General features: G+C 52.9%; 1 long non-coding RNA gene across 1 annotated transcript in view; it reads left to right on the top strand.

Annotated features, from left to right (window-relative positions):
• Window positions 1–640: 640 nt before the first annotated feature.
• The window catches only part of LOC144817686 (uncharacterized), a 227,798-nt gene continuing 217,342 nt past the window's right edge, over window positions 641–11,096 (top strand). Inside the window, exon 1 of the long non-coding RNA XR_013606942.1 lies at window positions 641–897. This is a non-coding gene — a long non-coding RNA (uncharacterized LOC144817686). The remainder of the gene's footprint in view (window positions 898–11,096) is intronic.

Here is an 11,096-nt window from a genome sequence, read left to right as displayed (position 1 = left end):
GCGAAAGCGATCCAAAAAGGTCTTTTTGCCTACCATGCATGCATAGGCGAGACCTAAAAAGGTTTCTAGCTGAAACTGTTCAAAAGTTACTTAAAAAGCAACGACACATGCTGCTGCACAGCAGAAGTCCCTTTGTAAAAGTTGATTGGAGAAATTTCTGTTGCTTATTGCTAAATTTGGGTGTTAAACTCGTATTAATAAAGTACAACCAATGTCTAGGCAGAGTTAACATTAATCAGTAAGGAAATAATACTGTCAGAAAATGCGCCACAATACGCTGCATAATTTATTTAACTGCCTTAATTTGTCAATCCCCTTCCTCCCTCATAATACCTAAGGGAGGGAGACACGCGCCCTTAATTACATAGTGCACGCCCTTTTTTGAGACCCCACTTACCGCTTTTTTCATCCCTCTTTAAAGCCAGGGTTGTAGTGTATGTCCTACCTGAGAGAAAGTGCTACTACACCGCTTCCTTTCGGAGCCTACTGTGGCTCGATACCAGCCACAAATTGCGTCATTGTCATGGCGGCGCCTCCACGAACAAGAAGGCTCGCGGGCCGTTAACGGCGCGTGGGGGAGATGTCTCGCGACATCGGCTGTGGCGGCAAAACAAGGCACCCAGCAGCCGGCGCGAGCTCTCAGGGGCGGCCGAACGCGGAAGGGCTGCCGGGAAACAGGCGCGCGCTGGCCGGTTGAGCACGTGATGGGCCGTGGGCTCGCGCCGTGGCTGCCTGCGGCCAGGCCACGGTTTCACCTGGACAGGAGACGGCACGCGACGGGCACAAGTAAGGCCCAAACGACCGCCAGGCTGCGCGAGACGGCCAGCCCCGCCGCGAGACTGCACCGGTCGAAGAGCTGCTGCGCCACAAAAAGGTAGACCTAAACTCAAACGTCTGGTAAGCCTCTACGCAATTTATTCGTGTTTAAAGAAAGTAAAAGTGTCGATTTCTTTTAATATGTTTCTGGAGGTGCCAGGCCTGGCTACTTAAGAAATATGCTGCCAAAAATGTCCTATATTCCGCCCCGTTCTTTAGTTAGGGTAGTTCTACTCTACCTTTGAAGTAATTTAGAGCTACATGTATTTGTGTTTTTCACGTTTCTTAAACATATGGAAATGTTGAACTTTATATTCAAGATAAAACATTGTATTGGGTTTTGAGGGCATTTCTGATAAGAAATATAGACAAAACTGATATTAAGTGTTACTTTTTAACTTATCACTATACATACTATTTCTAACATTGCAAGCAAGTGAAACATTTTGCGTGTGAAAAGAGGAGGGAATTTTGAAAGAACATTCCAAAAACCATATTCTCAGTTACTTTTTTCATGTAATCTGGGGATGAGAACAAATGAAACTTCACCTGCAAAGTCATGAAAGTTTCCCCTTCACCAACACTGGTGTAGTCTTCAAACATCACCTGAGGTCTAGCTTTAGTTTAATCTATCGCCTATTGCTGCTGCCCGTCCTGTCCAATCTGAGCAGGACATCCAGCTCCATGAAATTGATGAGCAGCCGTTTTCACTGTTCTTAGCTCCATGGGGTAACTAGGGAACCATGTATGTCAGACGGTTTTACCATGCCCGCCTACCAACCTGAAGTGAGCCCTTCGAGGAACACAACCTGTTTCAAAGTTTACAAATATGTCATGTAAGGAAAGAGAAAATATGTCAGATCATGATCCGGCGCAATCTAGTTTCATTAGCAGGATTTGGTGCCACATCATTATTAACAAAGCTGACCGCTTTATGTTGAAATTCTAAAAATATGTTGCAGCACAATTGCAGAGGCCTGGTGAAGAATGACCGTCTCGCTCACCCCCCTCCTTCTGATGAGCAATTTGGGAATGTACCAGGTACCCTTAGCAGCCACAAACATCCTGGTCTCTGCTGGCAGAATCTTGTCCTGTGCTGTTTGGCAGTGGGAATGACCCGTAGGCGGCCCTGGGAGCAAATGCTCACAGCTGCCAAACAGTGAAAGCGCCCTTGCAGACCTCAGGAGCACCATAAAGAGCCATTTTTGCATTCCTGCTTTTAATAACTTTGCCAGCTTCTTACTTAATGACACCGTTGCTGCCGTTTCTGCCCGAGTGGATTCCAGAGTCTGCTTGCCCAGGATAGTTACCTTGAAGGGGACCAGAGGAGCTGCGTGCTCGTGAAGCCAGGCAGGCAGGTAGAGAAACGCTGCAGGGACTCGCTCTCCCAGGAGTCCCTGCTTGACCTGCCACACCTGGTCTGCGCTACCTGCCCGCCACGCCCACGGCACACTGAGGCGTTTAAAAACCCGCCCTTCCCTCCAAGCAGTGGGACACCGTTGCTGCCGTTTCTGCCCGAGTGGATTCCAGAGTCTGCTTGCCCAGGATATTTACCTTGAAGGGGACCGGAGGAGCTGCGTGCTCGTGAAGCCAGGCAGGCAGGTAGAGAAACGCTGCAGGGACTCGCTCTCCCAGGAGTCCCTGCTTGACCTGCCACACCTGGTCTGCGCTCCCTGCCCGCTGTAGTGTTGCTACCAGTGGGGTGTACCACTGGAGCACACGCCCCCTCCCACTGTGTGTATAGGGTCCACCCCTTGAACGCAGGGGCGTTTGGTTAGGTCCAAACGTAAGCGTGGACACGCAGAGAGAAGGCAATAAAAGGCCCAGGGAGCTGGGCGTGGCAAGTTAGTTACAGCCACTAACCGTAACTAGAGTGTCCTGTGTCCCAATTATTTAGGCCGAGGCCAGGACACCACACTGGCGACGAGGTGGTCTACGATCCACCCCACAGCACTACGGCGTGCCCTTCCGGCACCAACGCGACCCAGGCGTGCTCCGCTGCTCCTTGCCGTGCTCAGCTGCACGTAGCATTTCGCCGGGGACCCGGCGCTCCACTCACCGTTACCGGTCTGAGCCTCCGACTTCTCCCCGAGCTGCTGTCTCCCTGGTCGCCTTCTTCAGGTACCCCCGTGTGCCCCCACTACTCCGCGCTGTCTCTGGCCCTAGCTGCACCGCTCTACCCGGCCCAGGACCCCAGTCGGCCGATCAACTCCTCCGCGCATGCGCAGTGTGCTCACGCTCCACACTCCTGGCGCGCAACGCGGCCGCTCGACATTTCCTCACGCTTCTCGCGTGAGCACGGACCCTGCCAAACCTCACGCATCTCGCGGATCAACGCCAACGGCCGCTCCTGCCTGCTGGCTTCCATTCTCAAGTGTTTCCAGCCGCCCCAGGTGCCCTGTGTAACAAGCTCCTGTCATCTGTTAGTCTGTGCCTCTGCCACCATGGCCACCGTACCGCATCTGGAGCCTTTCGCCGTCACAGGAAGCCCCCCCTCTCAAGCTGCCAAATGGAAGAAGTGGGTTGAATGACTTGAGAATTATTTTGTCGCAGCCAATATTGCGGTGGGGCGTCAACGCGCAATGCTGTTGCACCTAGGAGGTGAAGCCATCCACGACATCTCCAAGGACGTCACTGAGGGTACCCCGCCCCACACGTATGCGACCCTGCGAGACGCTATCACGAGGTACTTTGAGCCCTTCACTAGTGCTGACTACGAACGTTTTCTTCTGCGCCAAGCTCGCCAACTCCCTGAGGAGTCTGTGGATGTATTCTACGCTCGGCTCAAGAAATTAGCCAGCACGTGCACTCTCCCGGATGCGGCTGATGAGATTCGCGCCCAATTTATACAAGGTTGTGCCTCCCTGAAGCTGAGAGAGAGGGTGCTTGAGACGTACGCGATGCCCATGCGCGACATCCTGGCCCTGGGGCGGTCCAAAGAACTCTCCAAAGCACGTGCCGCCCACATGGAACCGACTCCAACAACGTCCATCAAGACGGAGCCCGTGTGTGCCGTCAGGTCGCAACCCACGGACAGCCGGGCGAGACATCCCAAGAAAGGGCGACCGAAACCAAGCCAATCCGCCCACGACCAAGCCTGCATGTGGTGCGGAGGTGCTACCCCCCACAAAGGCGCCTGCCCGGCCCAAGGCAAAATCTGCAGCGCGTGTGGTAAGGCAAATCATTTTGCAAGTATCTGCTTGTCATCCCAACGGAAGAAACAGGGTGGCCCGCCCAGGAGAGTACGGCAGGTGGCGCCCGTACAGGACGCATCGAACAGCAGCGACATGGACGACGACGAGGAGGACGCCAGGACAGTCCACGTGGTGCGCATGCTCAACGCCCTAGCAGCCGCGTCATCAACCGAACCAATGTGCACTGTCCAGGTGCATGGCCAAGCACTCAGAGCCCTCATCGACACCGGCGCCACGATAAACCTCATGGCTGCCAGCGTTTACCAATGCCTCGAGGACGCCCTCACGCTTCACCCCACGAGAGTACAGGTGTTTGCATACGGAACCAGGCGGCCACTGCGCCTGTTCGGAGTGTTCCAGACGACGGTAGCCCACGACTCAACGCGGCTGCCAACAAAAATCTATGTGTCCCAGGAAGGATCAGGCTTCCTCCTTGGTTGCAAGACAGCACGGGAACTCGGACTCATACACTTTGCCCTGACAGTGCAAGCCCAAGGCCTGGACCATCTGGTCACGGAACACTCCTCACTGTTCGAAGGCATAGGATGCCTACGTGGGCCCCCTGTCCGCCTCCACATTGACCAGTCGGTGACCCCTGTAGCCCTCAGACACAGACGGATCGCTTTTCACCTCCGGCCAAAAGTCGAGGCAGAGCTGAGGATGCTTGAACACGCTGGTATCATCGAACGAGTGACTGGCCCCACGCCGTGGGTCTCCCCCATCGTAGTGGCCAAAAAGCCGAAGCAACCCGAAGCTGTGAGAATATGTGTGGACATGCGCCTACCCAACCTGGCGATTAAGAGGGAACGTCACCTGACACCGACCATTGACGACATCATCGGAGAGCTGGCGGGGTCAAAGTGGTTCTCCAAAATGGTCCTGCGATCGGGGTACCATCAGATTCCCCTCCATCCAGACTCCCGTCCGATAACAACTTTCTCCACCCACGCAGGCCTGTGGAGGTACACAAGACTTAATTTCGGCATCTCGAGTGCGGCAGACGTGTTTCAGAACATCATTCACAACGTCCTCCAAGGCCTCGACGGAGTGCTCAACGTGAGCGACGACATCCTGGTACATGCCCCCACATTGGTAGACCACATAGCACGCCTTCAAGCAGTGTTCAACAGGCTAAAGGAGAGAGGGCTAACACTCCACAAGGACAAATGTGAGTTCCTTCGCAGAGACATCAGTTTCTTTGGATATAGGTTCTCCCACCATGGAGTTGGCCCCGACCCAGACAAGGTCAAGGACATCCACGACGCTCCACCTCCCACCTCGGTGACAGCCGTCCGCAGTTTCTTAGGTATGGTAACATACTGTGGACGTTTCATAAAAGATCTGTCGGATCTGACAGGGCCCCTCCGCGACCTCACGAAGTCGAATGCCGCCTGGGTGTGGGGCCCGGAACAGCAGGAGTCGTTCACGAAAACCAAAGCAGCCCTATCAGCTGATACGACCCTGGCCTACTTCAACCCGCAACATGAATCACAACTGCTGGTGGATGCCAGCCCCACCGGCCTAGGAGCAGTCCTATCGCAGCGGCAAGCATGTGGTGAGTGGGCCCCCGTAGCGTATGCCAGCCGCACGCTGACACCAACCGAACAACGGTATTCGCAAATTGAACGGGAAGCGATTGCCATCCTATGGGGGTGCCGCCACTTCCATTTCTACCTCTATGGACATCCTTTCTCAGTGGTCACTGATAACAAGCCCCTCATACCGCTTTTCCAAGGTTCGTCCTCTCGCCCACCACCGAGGATTGAGAAATGGGTATTGCAACTGCAAGAGTTCCACTTCACCGTAGAATACCAACCAGGCACGCGGAACCCTGCGGACTACCTATCAAGACACGCCCGCCCGGTCACCGAGGCGGAAGCCGCGGAAGCAGCGGCCACGGAAGAGTACGTCCGGCTCATCGTCGAACGGTCAAAGCCGCGTCCAATGTCCCTGGAAGAAGTTCCGGTTGCCACAAAGGACGAACTGCCTCCAGATCGCGATCCATGCTATTGAATCCGGCGACTGGAAGGCCCTGCAATGCCCCGCATCGTTTCGCACTCTGGACGCCCAAGCCATCCTGAAAGCCCTGTACCAAGTCAAACATGAACTGTCCGTCTCAGCCGAAGGATGCCTCCTGAGAGGCCCGCGCCTTGTATTGCCCAGCAGCCTCACCCAGCATGCTGCTCGCCTGGCTCACGGATCTCACCAAGGGATCGTCAAATCCAAAAGCAGACTCAGAAGCAAATTGTGGTTCCCTGGACTCGATAGAACTGTTGAGGAAGTGGTTCAAAGCTGCCCGGTGTGCCTCGCAACAAGCCTACCAAACCCTCCAGCACCGATAATCACCGAAGATGGGCCAACATCCCCGTGGGTACGAGTGAGTGCGGATTTCGGTAGCCTTCCAGGGAACAAATACATGCTTGTCGTGGTAGACGATTTCTCCCGCTACCCCGAGGTAGAGATTGTGACGTCGACTGCAGCAGTGGAAGTGATCCCAAAGTTCGAAAAGATCCTGCCCACACACGGGATTGTGAAAGAAGTCCGCACAGACAACGGACCCCCGTTCAACGGCAGCGAGTTTACGGACTACCTGCAGAGCCATGGCATAAAACACAAACGGATAACACCAAGATGGCCTCAAGCCAACGGGGAGGTCGAAAGGATAATGAGAACTCTGAACAAGACAATCCAAATTGCAGTAGCTGACGGTCACTGTCTGGAGCTGGCCATATACCAATTCCTCCGCGAATATCGCCAGACCCCGCACTGCACTACAGGAGTTGCCCCGAACAGACTCTCCTTCAACCGGGCGTTTGCTGACACCATCCCGCACCACCCCACGTGGGAGCTAGCCCCAATCCCCAACAACAGATCCATGGAACAGCGCACCAAGAACAATCAGGAAGCATCCAGAAGACGGAGAGCCACAGACAGCTCCATTCAAGCTGGAGACACAGTTCTGGTGAAAGATCGCCATCCCGGCGGGAAGTTCCGCCTGCCATTCGAGCTGGATCCCTGGAAGGTCACCGAGGTAAACGGAACAATGATTACGGCAGTCAGGGACGGAGAAGTAGTCACAAGAAACATTTCCTTTTTCAAGCAAGTGCCAGAGAGAAGGCATGACACGGAACAGAATGACTGGCACGTTTGCCCACCGCGTGGACCATCAGGGCCGACCACAACAGGCACCACGAACCTCCCAGCAAGTGATCTCACACCGAGCGATACTGAGACAGAAAATCCACCTGAAGTTCCCAACACCGCGGAGACCAGAGAGGCGGAAGGAGCACTCCCAGCCACGGCAGAAGATCGCAGCCAAGCCAGATACAGCCTACGCCCGTGCCCCAAGCCCTCCCAGAGATACCGGGACTTTGTGGCCCAGTGCTGGCGGTGAAATGATCCCGACGGGTGACCTCGCCGAGAATGAAGTAAGACTGTTCCGTTTTACACATGATATGTTATGAGTTGTTGTTAGTAAATTCAGAGGCTGCACCAGAGACTGTCCAGCGGACTTTGTCAAATATAGCTGTGCTGCTATCACAGCGCCTTTGCTGACAAAAGAGACTTTTGTGTATTACTATGTTCCCCTGTTGTTTTGTTTTATCCCTAGGTAAAGGAGGAATGTAGTGTTGCTACCAGTGGGGTGTACCACTGGAGCACACGCCCCCTCCCACTGTGTGTATAGGGTCCACCCCTTGAACGCAGGGGCGTTTGGTTAGGTCCAAGCGTAAGCGTGGGCACGCAGAGAGAAGGCAATAAAAGGCCCAGGGAGCTGGGCGTGGCAAGTTAGTTACAGCCACTAACCGTAACTAGAGTGTCCTGTGTCCCAATTATTTAGGCCGAGGCCAGGACACCACACCCGCCACGCCCACGGCACACTGAGGCGTTTAAAATCCAGCCCTTCCCTCCAAGCAGTGGGACACTGTTGCTGCCGTTTCTGCCCGAGTGGATTCCAGAGTCTGCTTGCCCAGGATATTTACCTTGAAGGGGACCGGAGGAGCTGCGTGCTCGTGAAGCCAGGCAGGCAGGTAGAGAAACGCTGCAGGGACTCGCTCTCCCAGGAGTCCCTGCTTGACCTGCCACACCTGGTCTGCGCTCCAAGCCCGCCACGCCCACGGCACGGCACAAGTACTATTAATTTGCAACACCCTTCTGCTGCGCGGGAGCACGCCAGGCTAAGCCCGGGCAAAGGGCGGGCCGTCTGTGGCCGTCCGGGGACGACGAGGGACAGGACGGGCTATCCCCCTAAGAACCGTACTTCGGTGGCCTTTTGACTTTGACTTTGGGTATGTGGACTGCTTGTACTATCATTCCTGTGTAGCCGTAGCAGTTGTATTACCATCCATACCCATTATTTTAAACTTGCAGGCTTTCTTTCGCTCACATTATGTCAACAAGGTCTGGGAGGAGCTTGAGAGGGGGAGCCGGCTGTGTGAGTGGAACCATGGACCAGTTCATCACTCGCGCAGTTAAGCTGGTAGAGAATGAGATTGCATTAACAGAGCGCTGCCTTTCCCGGCATTCGCTCTCGCACAAACGTTCCTCCTTGGGTCCCTTGGCATTGATCCCCTCCCCTTTGCATGTTGCTATTCCCTTGCTTAATGACTGTCCAGGCCCAGATGAACAATTGGTTAGTACTGTTAGAGCTAGCCTGGACAGATTATACTCCATTGCTCAGGGCGCGGTTAGAAATTCTGTTCCATCCCTAGGACCTGCCGATTCTCCCTGCCCCTCAGATGTCTTGTCTCTACCCAACACTCACGAGATAGCTACTCCCCTGCCTGTGCTGACTATGCTGGTAGGAGAAGGAGCGGCACCTATCAAAAGGAAACGCATTGCTAGCCCTCGCAAGGGTAGTTGTTCTAAACCCAATAAGAAATTAAGGAAGAATTGTAGCAGGGGCGGTGGAGTAATGAAGAGAATGGGGGCTGGAGGCAAACAACCTGGTAACTTCTTGGGAGGTGGGATTACCCGTACTCAGGGTGATCAACTAGATGGTGCTTTGCAAACCCCCCCCCTGTAGGTGCCTTAGCAGAAACTACACTTCTTACTCAGATTGAACAATTAATGACATCTTTAATCCTCCCCGTGACAGAAAGATTGAAAGGCCTGAGTGAACGTTTGGACAGATTCGAGCAGGCTTCCTTGGATAACTTCTTTTCCCTGAAATCTTTAATTAAATTACATACTAAAATAAGGGAGGATGGGATGGCAGGGGACCTAACTTCTAGGGCTACAACCCCAGAGGTCACCTACCATCCTAACCCAGTAGGGATAGCCCAAGGGCCGACTAAGGTAAACGCAAATACATCAAAGGCACATCTGGCTGTCTCTTCAGGGTCCTCCCCAGGGGAAGGGACAGAGGTCACGGATACTCCAGTGCACCCGGAAGCCCCTAGGAAAAACAGCAAAGTGGTCACTAAGGCCAAAAAGCCTACCCACCCTATAGTTGAGTGCCCAGCTAAGAACAGGACTCCCGCCCACAGTAAGAAAGATGGAATAACTGGATTTGGCACCCAGAATATAGCCACAAAAGGCCACTCTATAGTTGAGTGTCCAGCTAAGAACAGGTCACCCGCCCATAGTAAGAAAGATGGATTAACTGGATCGGGCAACCAGAATGTAGTCCCAAAAGGTCAGCAAGATGGAGAAAAGGCCAAAAATGTAGGCCAACACATTAATTTACCACCTGAATGCCAGCCGTTTGTTGTTGTTTTAACGGGGGTACCTCTGCTCTTTCAAGGCAAACAGGAATCCTATAATGAATTGAAAAATAAGGCACTCTTTTGGCTTAAGGTAAATAGACCCTTACCTAACTTTTTGGATGGTTGGGTTATGCATGTGAGAAGGTTTAGCTGGGTAGGCACTAGGCCCAAAGATCTAAAAGGAGACTGTATCGTGGTAAACTTTAAAGACCCTAGGGTAACTAGCTTTATTTGTAATTATGAATCCATTGGTGGTCACACTGGAATTGGCACTTGTGATCTTAGCTACTTTTATCCACGACCAATAAATTCTTGGGCAAGTAACTGGCTATATGGGGAGAGAAAGAGAGGTGGACATCCATTTTATGATGCTGCACCTTTTTGTCTGATGCAACAGAACACGGGCCCTAGCTCCCTCTGGCCATCGTGGGGCTATTGACCCGTTGACCGCAATCTGGTTAGAACCCCACTCGTCCACACCAAACCAGCCACGAGTAATGGTACGATTAGCTCTGTGAATGTGGCCCCTTTCGACCCACACGAAACCCCTACCCTTCCTTCCCCTGGTTCTTTACTCACGTCTGTTCCCGCTGGCCTATGTCTGATTAAATCTAACACAACTGTACTGGCGGAGGCAGCAACAAAGGAACCTAGTCCTGAACCCAGCTTGAGTATGCCCCGATATCTAGATGAACAGCTGGCAAGTAACAATGAGTTAAGAATTGTCAGTTGGAATGTAGCGGGCCTTTCCCGCAACTTAGAGTCACCAGAGTGGAATTCCTTTATCGAGTCCTTTGGGATATGTATCCTGCAGGAGACTTGGTGCCTGGAACCACACCACAAGGTTGGGTATACAACTTACTTGGTGCCCGCCACTGTCTCTTCCTCTGGTAGGGGTCGTCCCTCGGGTGGCCTACTTGTTTGGGTGAGTATGTCACTGGGCTGCCAGATTAGGCATATAGATACTAGCAGCCTGATTCATCAAGCCGAAATCGGCTCGCAAAGGGCCAGATTCTGAGAATCTGGCCCTTTGCGAGCGCTATTTTTGCATTTGGGATTCATCATCCCAAATGCAAAAATCGGTAATAGCGATTTCGCTATTTTGCGAGGATTTACATTTAAGGAATCTCTATTTGAGATTCCTTAAATGCAATTCATCATCCATTTAAAAATTGCGAATTCGCAATTTCGGCCCGCTATTTACCGCGAGGTCAAACCTCGTGGTAAATAGCGAAAACTTAGAAAAATGCTTTTAAAAGCATTTTTCTAAGTTGCATGTTGCACACACACATGTCCTTTGGACATGTGTGTGCGCAATACCTGTTTCAATTTGCATTTCCCTGGCACCCTTTAAATCGCTATCTTATTTGCGATTAGCTAA

The sequence above is a fragment of the Lissotriton helveticus genome, chromosome 2_1, assembly GCF_964261635.1.
Source record: "Lissotriton helveticus chromosome 2_1, aLisHel1.1, whole genome shotgun sequence".
Lineage (NCBI taxonomy): Eukaryota > Metazoa > Chordata > Amphibia > Caudata > Salamandridae > Lissotriton > Lissotriton helveticus.
The sequence above is the reverse complement of the archived record's forward strand: the minus strand, read 5'-3'. Positions and strand labels throughout refer to the sequence as shown.